The sequence below is a fragment of the Arvicanthis niloticus genome, chromosome 15 (assembly GCF_011762505.2).
Source record: "Arvicanthis niloticus isolate mArvNil1 chromosome 15, mArvNil1.pat.X, whole genome shotgun sequence".
In the NCBI taxonomy this organism is placed as follows: domain Eukaryota; kingdom Metazoa; phylum Chordata; class Mammalia; order Rodentia; family Muridae; genus Arvicanthis; species Arvicanthis niloticus.
The window spans coordinates 53,835,109-53,857,854 of record NC_047672.1 but is presented as its reverse complement, the minus strand read 5'-3'; the positions used below and the strand labels follow the sequence as shown (position 1 = coordinate 53,857,854).

The 22,746-nt window shown below is 39.9% G+C and overlaps 1 pseudogene; it reads left to right on the top strand.

Moving 5' to 3' along the window:
- The first annotated feature begins 257 nt into the window (after positions 1-257).
- LOC117720458 (large ribosomal subunit protein eL42-like) lies at positions 258-645 on the top strand (annotated as a pseudogene).
- Positions 646-22,746: the final 22,101 nt, after the last annotated feature.

Here is a 22,746-nt window from a genome sequence, read left to right as displayed (position 1 = left end):
CATTTTCCATCTCACTCAATGACTTTACGTGTTCGGTGCCTTCAGCCTTCCAGCTCTAGCTACTTGTGGATGTATTGTTATATGTGATAGGTTATAGTTGATCTACTATGCTGTAAAACATCCAAACAACTTTTCTTCTTCTAATTGTAGTTTATAAAAGAGAATTCTAAAGAAATCCCCAAAGTACAGCCAGAGAAAAGACAGTATCATCAAGAAATGATGGTAAGCTTTTCTGAGCTGATAGCTCTCCTGCGAACATGATGAACGTTCCTAAGACCCACCGGACATTCTGCAAGAAATGTGGGAGGCACCAACCCCTCAAGGTGACCCAGTATAAGAAGGGCAAGGATTCTTTGTATTCCCAGGGAAAGCGGCGTTATGACAGGAAACAGAGTGACCATGGTGAGCAGACTAAGCCTATTTTCCCGAAACAAGGCTAAAACTACAAAGAAGCTTGCGCTGAGACTGGAGTGCATTGAGTCTAACTGCAGATCTCAGAGGATGCTGGCTATTATTAAGAGGTGCAAGCATTTTGAACTGGGAGATGACAACAAGAGAACGGGCCAAGTGACCCAGTTCTATGCCGATTTTTGTTATGAAGACAATAAAATCTTGACCTTTCCCAAAAAGAATGATGTTAAGTAACAGCAACTAGATATTCACATGTATGAGAATTAAATTAGACCTGCATCTATCACCTAGTACCAAAACCCCCAACCAACCAAAGAAGCCCCTCTAAATGTATCAAGGACCTCAATGTGAAACCAGGAATGTTAAAATTGCTACAAGAAAACAACATACGTAGAGTCCACTTGATATAGGTGTAAGAAAGGATGTTTCGATAAGACTCTATTTGCCTAGGAATTAAAGTCAATAATTGACAAGTGGGACCTCATGACATTAAAAAGAAAGGAAACATCAAATGAAGAGGAAGCCTTTTCCAGAGAGATAATATCTGACAGACAATATCCAGAATATATAAAATGCTCAAAAAAGCAAAGTCAAGAAAATAAATAATTCAATTAAAAGTGGGCTGTCAATCTGAACAGAGTTCTTTGAAAAAGAAATAAAAATAACTGATATATATGTATATATATATATATATATATATATATATATATATATATATATATATATTTAAATGTTCATCTTTAGGAATTCCTGAAATGTTTCTGAGTGGTGGTGGTGCATGTCTTTAGTCCCATCTCTTGGGAAGCAGAGGCAGGCAGATCTCTATGAGTTTGGGGCGAGCCTGGTCTACAGAGTGAGTTCCAGGACAGCCAGGGCTACACAGAGAAACTCTGTCTCAAAACAACAATAACAATGATAACAACAATAACAACAACAAAACAAATACAACACAAAAATGAGAGAAATGCAAATTTAAATAAAATGCGTCTGACAGAATGACTATGATCAAGAAAGCAACCAACTACAAAAACTGGCGAGAATATGTGGGAAGGGGCACTTCATTCATTGTTGCTGGGATTGCAAACTGTTGTAGCCACTATAAATGTTTTGCAGCCATTTTAATATTTTCAAACTGTATCCAACTTTGTCAGACACTTTCATAAATAGGCCCAGTATTTTAGGCAAACGATCACTGACAGTACACAGGAACTTCCGATTGTCCTTGGATAATTGACAACCTCAGTCAGAAAGCCACTGTAAAAGCCAGAGATTTCATTTGACACTGTGAACAGGGAAAGGGCTTGAGTCAATCCTGGCATTTCACATTCTGGCTGTAGTTTAACAACTTTTCACAAGCCAATCCTATCTTTCAGGAAATGAAATAAAAATGGCAGAATGATCAGCGTAGAGATGCAGTCTTTAGACAAAGAATCGCTGCTTTCCCAGGTATGCCATCTCAGTGACGTCACCAAAATGTCCAGCTTGCCTGGAGTGCTGGTGAAGCTAACTGTAAGGAAGTAGGGGTCAGTAGATCTCTGGTTGATTGGGAGTTTGTTCTTGATAGAGTGAGAGGGAGACATAGAAATGAAGTTTTCAGTTTTTCCACATCACAAGTGGCTTTGTGCCAAAGTGGCTGAATGGCTCAACATCCTGGGTTCCAAGACGAATCTTTAAAGATTAGCCAGGAAAGATGGTTTCCCCACACCAATCCAGACTGAGATACGCTTTTGTTAGGTGACACTTAATACCTTCCCACAGAAAATAATGAGGTGCTTCCGATGCTAACAGCCTACCTTAATTAAGTCAAACAAAACTCTGTACTTTTGTAAAACTTAATAAAAACAGTATTTAAGTTGTTCAGTTAACCGCAAAAGTACAGTTATTATAAACAAACCCACTTTGCTAGGTTCTCCTGGACCTCAGCCTTCAACAGTCTGGTCTGCTTTGGTCTCTTCATTTTCTACAGAGTTGCCACCATCCATAGGTTACCAGCATTTGCTTTTCCCTTTGGTTTCTATTACTCTGATAAAGCCCATGGCCAAAGCGAGTTGGGGGGGAAAGGGTTAATTTGGCATGTGATACCGAATCCTGTCAAGATATTTTCCTCACTGACTATACGTTAGAATATTACTTCGTCTCAGCTAATTAAAACATAACTGTGCACCTGGCGGTGAAGAGCTTCAATCCCAGCTAAGAGGGAGGGAGAGAGGGAGGGAGGGAGGCAGTAGGATTCCAAATTCAAGTTCTGTTTAGATAGCAGGAAATTTTTCATGGCCTGATCAGACAATTTTATAATACTTTGTCTCGAAATGAGAGCTAGGGAGTGCACTACAGTGCTACAAGGCTTACATAGCAAGCGTGAGACCCAAATCCATAAGGAACCATGGCCTAAACCACAAGTGATTGAACTTCAAGGATCCATAGAAATGGAGAGCTGGGGGGGTAATGTTGCTGTCCTATCGGACAGTCTCCTCTGAGGAGTCCTGGCTCTTGAGGGCACAGTGTACTCCAAGAAGAGGGATGGAGCCTCAGAAGCATACTTTCGTCTATTTCATAACTTTCCTAGTGCTTATTAGAGTTGACTTCACTCTTTCTCCTAGGATGTTTTCTAAACCAAGATCACCTACAAACACGATCACACACAGTTTAGGTGTAGTGTTACAGACATGGTGACTTACAGTACAGATATATTACCCCAAGTCCTCCAGGTGTTGGAGGAGGTCAGCTGAATATGCGGTCACGATGAAATCCCCCCCCCCAAAAAAAAAAAAAGAGTATTGTTCAGTGCTTACAGGAAAGGCTTTCTGCTTGAGGGAAGGCACACGCAAATCAAACAAATGTAAACACGAGTCTGAAACCATTCATCTCTGAAAAGAAAATAGAAGCTGATATTTTCCTTTCTACCAAGCAGCACTAGTCATGTGGCCCTCACCAAAGTCCTGCCCCTATCTTTCGTGGTTTACTGTAGTCACACACAGATCGATTATGGCCAAGGGCAGAGTTCCACACCAAATGTTATGTACTAGCCTGTTTTACTCTTTGGGGCATAGAGAAAAAAAAGAAATGGCAGTTATCTAATAACCAAAGTAAAAAGAAGTTGGCCCCAGCCACGCTTTGGAGCTTGAGGGTTTTGATTGCCCTGGATTTCTGCTTACTGAGACAGGCTACAGACATAGTCTCCATGTGGAGCCTGAGTGGTCCTTGGTCCCAATGGCAATGCTCCGAGCGAGGGCAGCATCTACAAATTTGGAAATGACACGGTTGTCCAGGCTGCCTTGGAACTCAATGGATGCCTCTGCCTCAGCATCTCCCGAAACTGGATGGGTAGAGGTTTTCAGAGGCACTGTTCTCAGTGCTGTTCAGGAAAACACACAAATCACTGTTTTCGTTCTGTATAATAATCCTGCTTACTGCTTTTCTTCATTCCTGCTGGTTAGCATCCCTTGCTTTGTTGTAGCTATTAACCAAAGCAACCAACATTTTTGACATCGGCTTGTGTTAGCTGGAATCATCTGAAGCACTTTGGACTACAGGTTTAGAATTTGAGAATCACCTGAGAATCACCCGGGATGCCCTCGTAATGATGCTGATGCCCATGTTCACCTGAGACGAATCAAACACGTAGTTTGGTGGTGAGGTATGTATCAGTTTCCTAGGCTGTTACAGCACAATATCACAAACAAGATAGCTTATATCAATAGAATGTATTTTCCCGGCACCATAATGCCAGACATCTTTTGTTTGTTTAATTTTTGTTTTGTTTTTTTCAACACAGGGTTTCTCTGCATAGCTCTGGCTGTCCTGGAACTCACAGAGATGCTCCAGCCTCTGGCTCTCAGTGCTAGGATTAGTGCACGGGCCACCACTTCCCAGTTTATCCATCTCATTCCCATCTCCACCTCCATAGGAGGTTCCTGTCAATTTGATGCCATGTCTATGTCTATTCTTAAGGACATCAAATTGGATTTATCTCACCTTATTTCACTAAGCCCTCCTCTTTATCTCTCAGTTCATCTGAAAACTTATTTTCCAGGCAAGGTCTCATTCTGCAGGGCCAGGTAGACGTGAACTCGACCAGGGTCAGAAAGGGAAAGTATTCAAACTGCGCCCAGTCCCCCTTGGTGGCAGGATTCCTGTGCTGCCCGGCTTCCATGAAGAATCTGGCACAGAACACTGGATGGACAAAGCCCTGCTTGCTCTGTAACTTCACAGTCTGCCCAGCAGACAGAGAAGCATGCCCCCGTCCCATCTTAAAAGCTTGTTAAAGCTAAGTGCAGATCTCAGGACTTTAAAGTGTTTATCTGTGAGTCTCGCTCAGCCCTAAATTAAAGACCTTGTCCTCAAGCAACTGGAGATACTGGAGGTATTTCTTTGTAGGAAGACCCACTTTTTGTTCCCCAGGGCTTTTTTATAGGGAACGCACCTATAAAGAGTCCAGATTATACACTTGGAAAAGCTTTCAATGATAAGAAACAATGTTTTTAAACTTCCCATTATGAACTAGAAATAATATTTTCACTGAAACAAAAATGCTAAATTACTAAAGTACCTCCCTAGGGTTTTGAATCTCGTGGAGTAGAAATGACTGTTTTCCAAGAACGAGGACCAAAGAGATGTCTCTTTAAAATGTCTGTGATGCAAAGCAGGATGCAGGATGCCTGCTGTCTGTCTAGACTTGCAGTTATAGAGACTTGTATTCATGAGGTGGTGTGTGTGTGTGTGGGGGGGCTGACAAACAGACAACAGGGCTAAGCCAAATATAGTCATGGATGAGACTCTGTAATCTAGATTATAAATCAGTGAGAATTCACAGAATGATCAAGGTTCATTTTGGTCATGGTGGCTTCAGAGGCTCACAGCCAGAATTGTCCAGTGGGTTTATTCTGCTATGCCTATATCGGGTATTGGGGTCAGTGTCATAAGCAGAGTTCTATGGCTGATTTGCGATCCCTGTAGTAGAACTGTATGTAGGACTATGTGTGTTAATTAAAGCGCTCAGAATTAGGAGCGCTTAATTCTGGTCTCAATGCCACTGTAAATGACCTTAGAGTTTCCTTAAAGTTTTTAATTGTGCTGACAGATGAGTTACTAGTGCAATTAGTAGTATTTGATTTTGTGTGCGGGCTTTGTATTGTTCTTTTTAAAAAAAAAATAAAGCTGAGATTTGGCCACTTGTTTAGGCTTTTTTGGAAGAACTTTTCCATTCATGTAGTTCTGGTTTTGATAAACATTATGGTTGTGATTTCTTTCTTACAAAAATCAGGAATTATCATTACTTAGCAAAATGCTAAGTGTTTTTACAGCACTTATGATGATCTTGAGATCTTTATAATTACATGCTCAACAATTCTAATAATTTCTAGTCTTCTTCTTAAACTAGTGTCAGTGATAGCTTCTCACCCTGGCAGTGTTTCAGTCTTCCCTTCAAGTGTCTTCTCTGCTAATGAAGTGCCGAGAGACTGAAATTGTCAGCCTATTTCTGTGTATGCTCTGTGCATGTGTGTATGCTGTGTGTGTGTGTGTGCTGTGTGTGTGTGCTGTGTGTGTATGCTCTATGTGTATGTCTGTGCCTGTGTGTGTCTGTGTGTGCTGTGTATGCTGTGCATGCTGTGTGTGTGTCTGTGCCTGTGTGTGTATGCTCTGTGTGCTGGTGTGTGTGTGTGTGGGGGGGTGTATGCTCTGTGTGTATGCTCTCTTTGTGTGTATATGCTATGTGTGTGTATATATGTGTGTATGCTCTGTGTGTGTGTCTGTGTCTCTGTGTGTTTGTGTGTGTGTATGCCCTATATGTGTGTATGCTGTATGTGTGTATGCTGTGTGTGTATATGCTGTGTGTGTGTGGGGGGGGTGGTATTATTCACATGCATGTGGAACGGAACTCAGAGAATCTCAGGTGTTGGTCAGGCATTGTCTACCTCTTTTTGTTTTTGAGACAGGGACTCTCACTGACCAGAGCTCTCCAAGTAAACTAGACTAGCTGGCCAGCAAGCCTGAGGCGGTCTTCCTGTCTCTGCCTCCCCAGCACTGGGATTCCAAGCTTGTGTTACCACATCTGACTTTCCTCTGTAGGTTTAGGAATCAGACTCCTGTCCTTATAGTCGTGAGACAAGTACCGTGTGGACTGAGCCATACGGCTGCAGGTATGTTTTCCTTTTCTCCAGTCTTTGTGTCAGGGAAGAGATGCTTCCTGACTGACCTGTCTTCCTTTGCTCGCTGCCAGCTGCCCAGCTGCCAGCTGCCCAGTTCCTCTTTGAAGCTCTTCAGTTCAGTATGAATCAGGCACACAGACCCCTGGGGTCTAATTCTGTGGAGGGCAAAAGTTCAGAGAGTGACTTCTTAACTGTAGAGGAAACTCATATTTATGGAGAATCAGGCAATGCAAAGGAATTTCATATTAGTTCTTTTAATGCTCATCACTGTCCCCGATAGAGATGAGCTAACAAGCAAGAGAGTCTACGATGATCCATGCATACAGATGTCATTTGTCCTTTTGAAATATTCCTTTGAATTGCTCTCAGTGTTTATACATAGTTTTTCTTTGAGACTCAGTTTTCCCCAGTGCAGGAGATTGGATCCAGGGTATTTGCATACTGCAGGCAAGAGGACTATCACTAAGTTCATAGTCCAGGTCAAAATACTTTCAAAAAAAAAAAAAAGAAGCAACATGCGTAACATAAAACTTACTATGTTAACTATTTTAAACATACAGTTCAATAAGCAAACTCTATACTCCTGTGAAGTGACAGGGCTTCATCTCCAGAGTGTGTGTCATGTCTCACTCAAACTGTGTATGTTAATCAGCAGCTGCCAATTCCCCTGGTAGCTACTGTTCTATGTATCTTTCTGACTTTAAATATTGCAAGTACCACATATAAGAGAAACCATACAACACTAGTCTTTGTGGGTTTGGCTTATTTAATTGTGGTGCTGGGAATTAAATCCAGGCCTTAGACATGCTAGACAAGCCCTTTACTATGTAGTCCCACCCAGACCATTGTTTTACTAAGTTTAACATCTTCAAGACTTATCCTTGTTATATGACGTGTCAGAGTACCATGTCTTTTTGAGCGTGAAGAGTGTTTGTTATTTTGAGGTTATAATTACATTTCCTGTTCCCTTTCCTCCCTCCAAACCCTCTTGCACACCCTCCTTTCTTTCCTTTAAATTAATGACATACTTTTTCACTAATTGTTTTTGCACACAATAACGTATGTTTCTAAGTGTAACCTATTAACAACACTTTATTATATATAAAACCACATTTCATTTATTCATTAATTTGCTGATGGACCTTTTGGTTTCCACCTCTTGGTTGTCACAAGGTTGTGACAGACAGGAACACCTGTTCAGGTCCTACTTTCAATTCTTTGGGGGGAATATACCCAATATACCCAAAAGTACATAAGTATATCCTATAAATCACTGGACAGTTTTCATTTAAATTCTCTCTCTCTCTCTCTCTCTCTCTCTCTCTCTCTCTCTCTCTCTCTCTCTGAAACATGTGAGCACTTGCATGCCATGGCATGGACATAGAGATCCTAAGACATCATTATAAAGTTGGTTCTCTCCAATCACCTTATATGGGTCCTGAGGCACAAACTCAGGTCACTAGGTTTGGGCAGCAAGAATTTTTACTTGCTAAGTCATTTCCCTGGCCCAGAATGTTTTGATTTTTAAATATGAGCTAACGTATACAGCTTTAATATTTTGTTTTTTCCTTAGCAAAGCACACAAGGGGAGATTAAAGACAATATTTATTGATCAGATTTGTTCTTTGGCAATTTCAGTGAATTCTGTTACTCTTACCTCCAACGTCGTTTTAAACAGTGCGTTTATTATCTGCTAATGTCCCTATTTCTCCCGGTGCCGGCATGTATCTCCCACTTTCCTAAGCTTGAGAACATCACACCACTCCGGACTCTGCTACTCATTGTTCCCTGCTTTTGGTTTGCCACATGCCATTGCTATTGGCTAGGTTCCTTTCATTAATCCACGAAGAACTCAGCTGAGCTCTGATCACTGTAGATCACGTCAATAGCTCGATGACATGGTTTGTAATTGTAAATTGCACCACCAACTTTCCAATATTATTATCAGAATGTTTTTCTTAAAACATCAAGTGAAAAAGTATTTATTTTAAAAGTTTTCATGAGTATATATTGTGAAAACATGTGTGTGTGTGGTGTGTGATTTTATGTATCTATTTTAAAATCTAGGAACCACAAATGAAAGAAAACAAATGCCATTTGTCTTTCTGAGACATAACTCTCTGCATCTCTAGTTGTAGCCATTTTCCTGTGAACGACTTATCTTCATTCTTCCTAAAGGCTGAAAATGTTCCATTGTAAAATAACAGATCTGTGGAGCAACATTTTACTCCACAGAATATACAGTGTCTTTAGTTCAGGACTCTTGCCTGCCTTCAGAGGCAGTGTGAAGCCTCCTTGGCCACACAGAGGCACCAGTATTTTATGTTTGCTTTCTGCATTTTTTTTTTCATTCCAGAGATCCTAAACCTTTTCCAAGCAATTTCTACCTTTGTTATTCACGCACTTTATCCCCAAGTTGAAGCATTTCCCATCCCTCTCCATAACAGTCTACAGTCTCCATTGATCTCTTACATGTTTTAGTTTGCTTCCTCTATCACATACACAGTTCTTGAGGACAGAGTCTCTGACCTGCAATTTCTATAGATTCTGGGAAGTTACTAGAGGGGTGAGTCATGAAAACAAGAAGAAGAAGAAGAAGAAGAAGAAGAAGAAGAAGAAGAAGAAGAAGAACAACAACAACAACAACAACAACAACAACAAAAAAAAAAAAAAAAAAAACACCCAGAACACTCAGTAACCACAAATTTCCAAATGTGGAAAAAAAATTTTAATCAGTGCTGTAGGAAGAAACTGCTTTTACCTAAAAAGAAAGCCCTCATGGTATTTGTCAAATACCAGAACAGCAAGGGCACAGCCATTTATAATAATAGTTCCTCATGAATCTTTTACATGGTCATGTGCACACTTGGACCAGTGAATATTTAAGATGAAATGCTACCCAGGTGAGTCTGTTTCTCATCTTATGTAATTCTCAAAATATGTGAAGCATTCTGGAAGTGTTGCATTCTGGAAGTGTCGCTGCTCCTCGGAGGGCCCCATTGCTGTCTGCATTGAAACACATTGCTCTGCGATGCAGGAAGGGCTCTTGATCTGGTTGAGTTTGGGGGCTATTTTCAGAGTAAGCTTTTAAGTCGGGTTAATACACACAAAATGTCCCCCTTGAGCAGAAGTTAAGAAGGACAGTTTCACACCTTTTAATAGTTTCACGAATGGATAACTTGACACTAAGCTGGGAAGAGCAAATCACTCTGCTGTGATGCAGATGTGACATTTCAAAAGTGAGCTCTGGGATTGGTCCTGGCAACCGATTAGGTGTGGGGTTAGAGGTGCAGTATTGATGGAGGCATGGTTAAAGACAGTCATCGGAGGTCACAGCAATGAGAGCTACAGGGATGGAAACTGTAAGGAGATGGAGAGAAGCGCAAAGAGAGGAGACGAGGACAGAAGAAAAGGAGAGAGGGAGGGAGGGGAGAGGAGGAGAGGGGAAGAAAGAAAAAGGGAGGGGGAGGGGAAGAGAGGAGGAGATTCTTTGGAGAAATATTGCAATATTATTAAAGGCCATAGGGATATTGTGAAATTTTATAATATGTATATTAATTAAAGGCTGGTAGGGTTTGGGGTTATATATAATAAATAAATTAGGTTATACAGCCAGATTACCTCATTCCCCCCTCCTATTCATAGACATAAGGTGAGATAGCTTTTCTACAAGCATATACCACGTTCAAGATCAATGAGACCAAGGGCAGCCTGTATCTGGTTCTCTTCATGTTTCCTGTCTTAGTGATTCCAGTGAATACTCAGGACTTTGATTTAAAGCTATATTCTCTTAATTCCAACTAGGGGAATGCATCTGAGAGTGATACCAATGAGTATTTGAGGATGCCGGCGACTAAAGTGCCATGGACCCTCTATTGCAATGGCAAAAGTGAACACATAAAATGCCAACCGCTGCCCCAATGTGCGGTTAGCACTGCCACAGTACTGTTGCCCCAGGATGCCCTGAATAAACCATTGTTGTGGCTTCCCTGACAGACAGCTTGTCGGGAAATGATCAGTATTGGCCCTGATTTCGGGCTAATTTCATGGATGTTTTCCAGTTTCCATGATCTTCCGTTCCCATTTTCCAAACAAAAGTGCTTCTGAAAATTTCTGTTTAACATCTTTCACTTTGAATAAAGAGAACACAAAACATTCCCCTCGCAGCTGGTCTTGGTGAAATTACTTCTCTGGAGGGCCCGGCAGATGAGGGGTCTTGTTAGAGCGGCACCAGGCAGAAGGTCTGATTCTGTATCAAAACCCAGGCTGAGACCTGCAACCTGAGCTCCGTCGCTCAACGCCCTCTCCACCTACACCACACACACACACACACACACACACACACACACACACACACACACACACACACACGTACGTCTAAATGAACACAGATGGCTGGCACACAGACTAGGCATCGAGGAAAACAGCCGCAGGCCTCTCTGGTTGCTGTCATTTTGCTCGGCAAATAGAGTGGCTTCAAGATGCTGGTGTCTCTGAATCTGAGATCAATCTGGAGTGGCTATTCAGCCACTTCCTGTTGAGACACACAGAGGAATCATCAGAAAGATGATCAGATCCTGAGTCAACTTAAATCAAACATTTCTTTAACTGACAAGTTTACTGTTGTATTTAGTGGAAGCTATACTGTATATAATAGAATCCACATCAAATCCGAATGGACAGCTTGGTTTGTCTGTTTTTTTGTTTTTTGTTTTTGTTTTTTTTTTTTTTTCCTGCAGAGTTGATCTGCATCAGCTCATCTATTTGCTTCTCTGTGTGAAACAGATTAACTTTTAAACATAATGAAAAAGAGGATAAAAGCAAATTTTACCAATGTTAAAAACCAACTGAAATCTTTAGGCCCTACTTCCAATCAAACAGAACACGTGTCTTTCTCTGTTTATTTTTAGATAAGACATGCAAACAATTACCTGGATATGGAAGGCATAATTATGGAAACGTTGATATCTGAAAGGTTATTATTGATTTATAGACTCTTTAGTTTAATAGAAGACAGAATTAGGAATAAGAAATAATATGGTTTCTTCAGGAAGAATAAATGTCTATATGGGAAAATGTAAAATTTCTTTGTAAGCCTCACAATGAAGTGATTATATTCCAAGGGTAATTTTTGTTAAGTATGAATTCCTCAGTTTCCCTTCACGATTTTTACTTCTCTGTGTGCAGAATAAACATTGCATAAACATGTTTAATTGTTTAGGCAAAAGATTTAGTGTAATTCACACCATTCATGTGTATACGATAGTTCTGTCTTTTACAGACACATACCCCCAACAAGCTTACTGAGTTTTGAACAATGTGATCATGCTTCATATAAGCATGTAGACGTGTAGAAATTTAACCCTTGTTTGTACCATTTTTCTGTGCATTGGCTTCACACGTATATTAAACTATCCTTGCAATGCCAGCATATAAGAGAACTTTACTTTCAACCTTTAGAGGTTGCATGGTGTTAATAGCCAGAGTACAACAACAACAGTAACAACAACAAAATCAAATTTTCTTCTTTTAGGAAAACCTTTAATTAACTAAGTCATTCACAAAAGACATAATTGTGTCTTATCTAAAATTTTAAATTATATAAAAGCTTTAAAATTTGTAGCTTTTACACAAAATTGGCCCAGAGCCAAGAATCCAAAAGCTAAATGTTTTCAGAAGGGAAACACACACACACACACCTAACAAACATAATCCATGCCTAGATATTTAGGAATGTACTTAATAACACACATGAGCCTGTACATTCTGTAATATGTTGTATTTTTTATTTCTTTAAATTTATCTTCAGATGTGAAAAATTTTATCCCTAAAACTAGCTTTTGGAAATAATAGCTGAAGCTTTCAACTTCTGGCAAGGATGGAGCAAGAAAGAGTGGATTCAATACCCCACCTTGAGCATCTAGGTGGCTGTCATTTCCCGAGAGAAGGGAAGCAAAGAAAGTGAGTCCTATGATTACAGCGGCTTAATGACCGGAGTGTGTCAGGGCTGAATGTGTAGACGAGCAGCCTAACGTTGTGGTCCAGCTGAGAGAGGCAGAATTGGCGTTTGTGGAGGCCAAGACACTTAGAATTTGATGGACAGAGTTTTGGAAAGAAAGCTTTACTGGCGTGGGGTGGGGGGGAAGGGGAGAGAGAGAGAGAGAGAGAGAGAGAGAGAGAGAGAGAGAGAAGGAGAGATAGACAGAGGCACACAGAGACACATGGAGACAGATACAGAGAGACAGAGATGCATAGAGAAACAGAGACACACAGAGAAAGCAAGGAAGAAATGGGATATGAGAGAGAAGAGAAAAGGCAAAGTCAAAAGAGAGAGAGTGTGATGTTTCTTATAAATGTTAATTGTATTCTAAATAAATATTTATCTCCTTTCCATTTATTTCTGTATTAAGTATGTAATCTGTTTCCTATATTTAAAGGGCACTATTATGAAGAAGTGGGTATCTAGAAAGTTGTATATTGAAGTGGTGTCCACAAGTTTCTGGCTGAGAATTGATTTGCACACACAGGAGAGTAAATGAATGATGCATGGGAAAGGACCACTGGAAAGAATTCGTGAAACAAACAGGATGGAGCAGTTCATATTCCTACCAGCCATGGTGGAAAAAGTCAGCACAAGTCTACACAGGTAGACTGAATTAGCTATAGTCTGAAGCCTCTTCAGATGTACCCTAGCACTGTTGAAAAGCAAGCTTTGAGGTATCTAAATTTATTCCGGGTAACCCAAAGGTGTGGCAAATCAAAACCCAACATCAATTAAATGAAATTTACAACACCCATCAGCTAATGACAAAGTTTATAATGTAAAAGAAAAGTGTCATTGGTATATTATTCTGTTCCTGCTGCTATATACAAATATTTATGGTGTGCATTTTATTTTACTCATAGTTTTGCTGAATATCCATGAACAAGAAGTCACATTATCTTTCTTTTTTCTCCTTTCTGTGGGAAGCGGCTCCGCTCTCGCCATTACAAGGTGGCGCTTGGCATAGGCATTGCTTGAGAGAAAAGACAACTCCATATATGGAGTTGTATGCATGCGCTGAGAGGTGTGGTTACCCGATCACCCCACCTCGCATCATTGAATGGCCAATCACCAGTGACTTCGTGACAGTTGCTGATAGGATCAAGGCAATGCTTATAAGGGGCTGCGGGAGCTGGGGAGAGAGACAAGGAAGAGAGAGAGAAGCTTGCTGTACAGGGATAGCTGAATAAACTGCTTGAAGAACATGGTTGCCGTTGCCTTATTCTGCGGGTGGGACGTGGGTAGTGACACCTTTCTTTCTTTCTTTCTTTCTTTCTTTCTTTCTTTCTTTCTTTCTTTCTTTCTTTCCTTCCTTCCTTCCTTCCTTCCTTCCTTCTTTCTTTCTTTCTTTCTTTCTTTCTTTTGATAAAGGGTTTTTCTGTGTAGCTTGACTGTATTGGAACTCACTTTGTAGATCAGACTAGTCTCAAACTCAGAGATCTGCCTGCCTGCCTCTGCCTCCTAAGTGTTGGTTTTAAAGACATGAGACACCACTGTCCACCTGGGCAGAGGCATTTTTGTTCTTTTTATAAGAACCAACTGGCGTCCTGCAAAAACTATATTACTTCATTCTGAGAGCAACATTTCAAATATCTAAGATATCTTCCATTAGGTCTTGGCTTTAAACTTCTAGCAATTGAACGTTTGGGGAAAACTCCAAACTACATCTAAATTATAGCACTGTGTATGCAAAAAGCAGCAACAAAATACGACCAAGAGTCAGGAGAGTATCAACTAGTAGAAAAAGACTAGAAAACAGCCAAGAAGACAGAATTAACAAACAAAGACTATAGTAGACAACTACTATCCTCGCCACAGGTTCAGAGATGTAGAGGAACGCATAAGCACCAAGAGGAAAGAACAGTAAAGACCCAAAAGGAACTCTTAGAGACAAAAAAAAAAGTACATCTGCTGCAAAGCATGATAGCTAAAGCTTACTGAGCATTTATAAGGCGCCTGGTGCTGGACCGAATGTTTCATACACAACCTCTCAATTAACTCCCAAGGCTTTTCCATAAAGGTGCCTTCACAGACAAAGAGCCTTGGAGGAAGGATAAACAATTGAACAAAACCAAGACAGAATTTGCAACCAAATAGTAGTCTGCCTTCAAGGCTCATGCTTTTAAGCGGCATTCCATACTGCTTGTACTTCTGTCTGCAATAAAACGTAAGTCAGGCCGAAGACCCAGCCTCGTCTGAGGATGCTGACTGGAATGTTTAAAGGATCTTGTGAAGACTGACAATCCATGCACGTGAACCCGTGTGCATAGCAAACGCTCTGGATGTAGATCAGAGAGGATTTTCTGAGATTGTTGTGAGCTCCGAGATGAAGAATGATTGAACTTATTTCTATCCTGCTGTTCTCTCAGAAAGCCGTGATGGAGATGAATTGAAGGGAAGTTGTAACTTAATGGCGAAAAGAAATGATGTGAGATTTTTCCTGCTGCTAAACTATGCTACAACTGCTACTTCAAGTGCGTAATAATACAAATGACATTAATTGGGCAAAGTTACTGGTTGTCATGTGTCGTGCCCAGTGCTAGAACACATGTATTAGCACATTTAATTCTTAAAATGACCCTTGGAGGTAGTTTTTACTCTCTGTAGAGTTGACCAGAGGAAGGCCATGCCTGAAGTTACATGAACAAAGGTCAAACAAAATACTCCTTACATGGTATTCTCTTGATGAATAAGTTTAATAATATTTTGTTTCCCATTGTAAGTTTTATATATGTTTGTTTTAATATTTTTCCAATGTATGAATTTGCAAGAAAATTATTCAAATGAAACAGTCTTAACTACAACTCTACATAAAGAATAAAAGCACATAGATTTAAAAAAAAATCTGAAATGTGAGTACGAAGGGGTAATCATAGTTATTCTCAAGAGTAGCTTGACTTCTGTTTATGCTAAGATGAAAATGTTTTACCTCCATAATTCCCAGAGCACATAATTATGTTAAAGACAGTTTTCCTAAGTAGTCCATACATTTATTGTCTTTCAAGAAAGACTCTCAGGCAACAAGAACAGTTTGAGGTTTTCACTCCTTGCAAGTAAAATGCAAAGTCTAGTTGAGTAACCCTGTCTCTTACAGAGGAAGTCTGGAATAAGATCAAATAGATCCATGCTCTGAAAGCCTGCAACCCACTCACATCATTCACATAGGGCAAGGAGCCTCATGCTGGGTCCCAGTTGGATGAATGTGGCTCATGGTAGGTGAGAACTGTGTGAGAAGCTCTCCTATGTGTTGAATGAGTCAAGTCAATTCTTTTTCAGTAGGAATTTATGGAATGGGATGTTGGGCACATTTGCAGTTAAAGATGGAACTTCAAAGTTCCAGGGGCCATCCTCACTGTCTAAGCCAAGTGCTTTTTAATAAATAAACATACAAGGCTATTGTGCCTATTTAGTTTCAGTGCTACAGTGGGGAAAAAAAAAGTCTGTTGTATGAATAGACAGACACTGGGCATGGAGAACAGAAGTGTACCTGACTCGTTGCTTGCTACACTCCCTTGTCAGTTACAGGCACTACTGCCCCACAATTCTGATTTCACAGGCTTGAAAAAAGCTTTCCAAAAATGGTGAGCCACTATTGATCAAGTAGAATTAACAACAAAGGACAAACCACCATTGACCATCACCATCAAGACATAAGGGAATTGTTTCATGATAAATAAGCTGTAAGAAAACAATCTTTTGGCCTTTAAAAGGTGTTGAAACTGAATAGTTTTATGTTTGTGAAAGAAAACTCCTTCCATTTTTTTTTTCTGGGTCATGAGAATCTTGTCAGGTTGAGAGCCTTTCGCAAACACAAATCTGAAAGCCACTTCTCATGATGCTCGTGAGCATCTATAATAAACAACAGAGGCTTAAGAATGAAGGGACAATGGCCAGGAGGGAATGATGCAGTGTTTACAAAGGGAACTCTGAGCCTGCTATCAGGCTTTCGTCTCTTTGGTGATCTATATCATCAAAAGTAGGTACTGTTCACTGTTAGCTGAGTCCTCTTTGGGTGTGAAGTGTTGCAACATGCTGTAATGCTTTGGTTTAATGATACATTATTTGTGTTCTCTGTGATGTTAAAAAGATAGGCCAATGTGCCCTATCGATGTCACATTATTAATTCCAAATTATGAAGTCTATATAGAGTTCACTTGCTTTGATTATGCTATAATTTGGATAGAATGTTTGAGAATAATAAAAGATGATCTCTCCCCCCAGGAAACCACACATATGCATACAAATATCTTGCATTATTCCAAGGGGAACCCTGAGACCTATTAAACAGATCACTAAATAGAGTAGAGGCATGTTAAGGTTAAAATTTAGAAAATGGGGCTGCGCGGGCTGACCATCTAAGCGACGGCAGCTCTGCCTAGCTCAGGCCAACATGCTCCGGTGGCCAGAAGCCTAGTGCGCCTCAGCTGGAAAGGACCAGAGACTATGTGCACCACAACTATACCCATGAAATGCTAGCGTGGGAGATGGCTCTTCCAATCTACCATGCTGTCTCCACAAGGCTAAGCTGAGCCCAGACCATCCCTCCATCCACATGGTATCCAGTAGAAATGAAACTCTAATGCTTAGAATATCCAAAGGCTTTATATAATTAGAAATGCTCTAAAAACAATATGCCCACACAATTAGAGTTGTAACCCAATATCTAACCTTATGATATAAATTGTTACCCAGGACCATCCTGGACACAAGCATGGTTCTCCATGGCTCCTACATCTCCCTCTCGCTCCTCCTCTTCCTCTCCTCTTCCTTCTTCTGACTCCTCACTCTGCCTACCTCTCATACAGCCCAATTGCTGAGCTTTATACAAATATAGTGGGACAATATCCCACTACAGAGGCATCTGCCTTACTGTACCAAGAGACTTGTTGTATAAACCATTATTATTCTAAGGCAGCCATGCATCCCTAAAGTGTCTTTTTTAAAATGCAATATCCAGGAAGCCCTTAGTTATTATCCTGTGCCAGTCTCCTCTCGTATTCCCTAACTTATAGTCATACCCTGAAAGTTAGATATTCATCTTGGCCCATTTTCATTCCCAGTTCCTTGCCAGGTCTGAACTGCAGTTGGCTGTGATCCTGAAACTCCACCTAACTCTTACCATATTTTCCTTACCTTCTCCATTCACTTGCCAAAGGTTTCTCTTCAGCTTCAACTGGATTGTGCAAAACAACAGCCTTTCTGTTAGAAAATTCCAAAGAATCAAGATGTTGCCATCAGCTTACTTCCCAGATTATTGCTACCTAAAGACCATTGGCATGGTGCTTCTATTGTGAGGCCAGACTTCTTGGATCTCATTAGGAGTTACAATAATACTGTGGGTATTCTAAGATTAAGTATGGTTCATGTAAGATCTTTTATGTCCTCTCAGGTCCTGGACTACTGTTTTCTCCATCTTTCTTGATGTCTAAATTGTCTCACAATGTGTAAAAGATAAGAACAACAGCTAGATTTGTTACTGGGTCTTCCTATGTGGATGGAAAGAAATGGCTAAGGTAGGTGTTAAAATGTTTACTGATGTCATTTGGTAATATTAATTTCTAGTCAGCAGGGATGCAATCGAAGAAACATTTGGCTAGCTGTCATTAACTCATTGATTCAACACAGTGTTTTTAGTGCATAGAGCTTTCACAGAACTATTTTTTTTTAAAGTTAACTATTAGTTTGTAGTTGATAAATTCCTTAAGTTAATTGATGGTAACTATAGTCTCTGTTGTTAGAGAAGATTAGAAACTATCCAAATGTGGTAGACATTGGTCATACCAAGCTGTTTTAATCAGAATTTATTAGATATTTAGTAAGTACATAGCAAACACTCAATAAATGTCAATTATTATCATTATCCTTAACATTACCATGTGTAACAAACACACTAAAAGCTTTACTTAATCTTCAGAAAGCCTCTCTGAGGCAAGGCATATTACCTTCAGTTCAATTTTGGCAAACTACTTAGAGCCACTGGTAAGCCATGGGGTTTTGTTTGTTTGTTTGTTTGTTTGTTTTTTGTTTTGTTTTTTATCACTGGTTCCAGGGCCTGTGCTGTGGTATAAATCACTATTGCATTACTGCCGTGAAAAAAACTCTCAAAACACATACATTTTAAAACAAGACTTTTGGTCACTGTTTCTGTTTCGAAAGCTATGGTTTAAAACAGTAATTAAGACTAAAGGTCCTGAAAAGAAACAGTCTGGGTTTGAACCCAGAGTCTGTCCCTTATAAAACATATGACTTTGAATACGTGACTTAGGTTTTCTTGGCCTTAGTTTTCCATTCATAAAATGGATCATGACAGTCATCACCCTGGTTTGTTATGGAAGTTAACATGTGTAAGATATTTAGACTATGGCCAAGCAGATGTTACCATTACTTAAGTTGTCTCAGCTTTCTGATCTCCACTCCATTATGTTCGAAGGAAAGAGTAAACTCCAGGCCAGCAGCAAAGTTCTCTTGCCAATGATTCCATGCTCAAATCCATTATCAAACCGTTGTCACTCAACACATGCTCGAGTTCCTCCTATGTGTTAGGCGTGTGCTCAGCCATAGCCGTCTTGTTCTGGGGTAGGGGCCAAGTGAATGTAGAGCAATTATATAACCTCAGCACAAGAAGCATTCTTTACTGAGTGACTCATTCTGTCGTAGGCCCAGAAATGGCTTCTATTTTTCACTTTCTTCTGAGCCCTTCCAGAGTTTAAGACCTAGCAACAAGAGCCCCTTACTGATAGATTGGCGAGGTCTTCTAACCCTAAGCGTTGCCCAAATGCTGAATCAAACAAGCCTGCACAGTTGACAATAGAATATGTTAGACATTATTTCTCTACTGGAAGCATAATTTCATCTTTAGATAAAATGGACCTCTAAAATGGCTACTATCAAATCACTTATTAGAGACATGTCTATTGAGTGAAACATTAAACTCTTTTATCCCCAGTATAACCTCCAAGGACCAACAAGCAACATTCTGTCTCAGTGGATAGTTACCTCCATCCTTGAATAGTGAGTAGTTAGAACTCTATGTCCATTTGAAAGTAATAACAGGCTTGACGTTAAAAAAAAAAAAAAAGAAAGAAAGAAAGAACATTCTCTCTCGTGAAAGTTCTTCTTGTTGATTGCCAGAATCACTACCATCATTCTTTGCTCCGTAGGCAAAGAGCTCTGGTTACTGGTCACAAGGGAAAATGGATTAGTCTAGGGAAGCATACCGTGTCTGTTTTCATCCTGAAGACCAAGTGTTATGGATTGAGTGACTCACCGGGACAGACACATCCTTGGGATGGGCTAGCCAAAGCAAATATCCAATGATGTTTCTATTCGTCTTTTACATGTCTGGTATGCTAAAATAACACAAGACTTCCTAAACATATCTTAGCCTCATTTTTCAGCAACAGAGGGACTATTACCAAACCAGAGTCTTCATGATGAATTAGAAAATTCCAGTACCAGTAGATAGTCTTATACTATCTGCTTTTACCTTAGAATTCCCTTAACTGAAGACTACTGTTGTTATGGCGGTGTGAACTCTGAAGGCAATGGTTGTCATGGTGTGCAGGGTTAGGGTTCACTAAAAATGCTTCTTTGGCAAGGACACTAAGGTAAGAGACTGGTTACAAGCAGAGCCCAGAAACCGTGGGTACTATCCACCCAGACACTGTAGTGCTGCCCAAGTATCAGATTCACAGCGGTACCCACAACTGCTAATTTCCTGTTAGGTTTTTTTGTGAAACCTATAGTACATGTTCTCAGTTTTTCTCATTTTTCCCCTTACACCCGAGTTTTTCAAAGTTTCAGGGAAAGGGAATCCCTTTTATGACATTTTAGGATAGAGTACATGCTTTGTCCTCAGAAATGCACACATACAAAGACCGAGTATAACTTTCTTGGGCATTTGTAGGAATTTTGCAGTCCATGTTAGCACTCTCTGGGTTTCAAACATCACAAGTCTGCTGTCTGAATAGGTATATGTCCTGGGATTTGTTTTAATGACTGTCAAGTCTTATGCTTTTTCTAAGCTGGCTCTTTTTCTTCTTGAATCTGCAATTCCTATCTTCAAAGACTATAATCAGAGTCTGTGAGAAATGCAAAGCTTGGGATTTGAATTCCACTCTGATTTCTCACATATATATATTTTTAAAGCATGGGGCATTTTTACCATGTATGAAAACAGAATGGTCTAACAACTCCCCGACACAATGCATCTGAGAACTGTGTCTGCAAGTATCCGCTCATCAGCTCAGGGCCGCCAGCCTTGTTTCAATTTTACCAAAATTCAAATGCTAAAGGAAAGAAAGTCCAAGTTGATTTATTATGATAATGGCCATATAAAACATTAGCTGTAGCTAGTGATGCTATTGAGAACCATATGGTCAGCAATTCTCCAAGATCAAGTAGTGTCTTCCCATATTTGAGAGAAAAGTTTATCAAGTGTGTTAACTCTTGTATACTATTGGAAGTGCTGTACCTTGGTCTAAATATTGAAAAAAAATGACAAAATATGTTGAATATAGACAGCATATTTAAGAAAAACATTTATTAAATGAATCTGATTGTTTTTAATTTATGTCATAGTCTTGTAAAGAATTCAATGTGTTTTAAAGGACTTCTCAGTGTTAAATATTGGTTAGGATAACTTTGTTAAAATTGAGGCATAAACTTTACATTCATTTCAGAAGACTGCCTACCTCTTAGAAAGAGGAAGACTAGGCAGTGGCTTGGACTTCAGTGACACCTTTTGTGTTTTCTTAAGAGAAGAATACTGAAAAAGGCAAAACAAAAGACAGAGAAGAGCTCTTTGAGAACACAGATCACAGAAAGCCATTTAATTCATCCTATTTGCTGAGTGCCAAAGTGGTCTGTGATTTTATGTTTCAGCCTGCCTGCTCCATTTTTTAAAGTAGAGATTATATATATATATTCTCAAGGATGTGTGCAAACGTGTATGTTTACACAATTGAGCTTACTAAACTGCTCAGTGTCTCAAAAACATGGCATCTCACATTTATTATCAAAAGCACACTGTGTTTTTGCAGCAGTATTCGGGTCAAGAAAACATGGATCTTTATTTTGGCCAATCGTATTTTATTGAGGTAAAAATTACTGAGTGCTAACTGTACCCTTAGTCACTCCATGTATAACTATCGGAACTTGAAAGGAACAAAAAATACAATTCCAAACAACACATTCTGGTCAAAGTAACTGTTCTCCAGCTTTCTCCTCTCTGTTTGTTTGCCAACATGACCTAGGAAAACACCAAGCTTTGTCCAAGCAATTAGACTCTTCTTAGCCCTTTTATAGGTCAGTGCTGGGCTGTTTCAGTGACCCACACTTTTAAAGGCGAAGGATGGTAACTATATGGCCCTGCACGGATGGCACTCCTCATTGTAGATTGGCCTTCTCCACTTTCTGTTGTATTGTTATGACTAGTACTTTACATGATCCAAAAGACCATTGCAGTGGACCAGACTCTTCTCCATGAACACTACACCATGGCAGGGATAGAGAGGTGTTTCATTCTCAAGAAAATTCATGGATCACAAGAATGTTGCTGCATTCTCAGTCTTCTCAGTGGGGTAGGATGGACTGATAACAGCTTTCAATTCACTGAAGACTTGTCCTGCAGACACAGGGACCCCTCTGTCCTCCTAGGGTGTTTCTTTTTTGGCTTTTGTGTCCTCCAGCATGCTTACATTGCATATCTCAGAGGAATATTTTTTGGTGGTAAGCCTTTATGTTTGGGGACTAGAGAGATGGCTTAGTGGTTAAGAGCACTGGCTGCCCTTCCAAAGGAGCAGGGTTCCCAGCACCCTGCCATGTGGCAGCTTATGAACTGTAACTCCAGTTTCAGGTGACATAAACCCTCACGCAGACATCCATGTAGGCAAAACACCAATGCATATAAAAATAAAAATAAATAAATAAATAATATAGCTTTCATGTGTAACTCAAAGCTGGTGAAACTGCTAAAAAGAATGTAGGAAAGAATTAGAGTGAGACTATAGTTAGAAAATAAGTGAAATAAAAATTTTTAAAAACCCACTAAGATTAAGAATAAGAGGAGAAATTTGGTGAGATAGAGACATGGAAACTAGAAAGGAATAGGCATTTATTGTCTGCATGTTTGAAAAGGTGAAA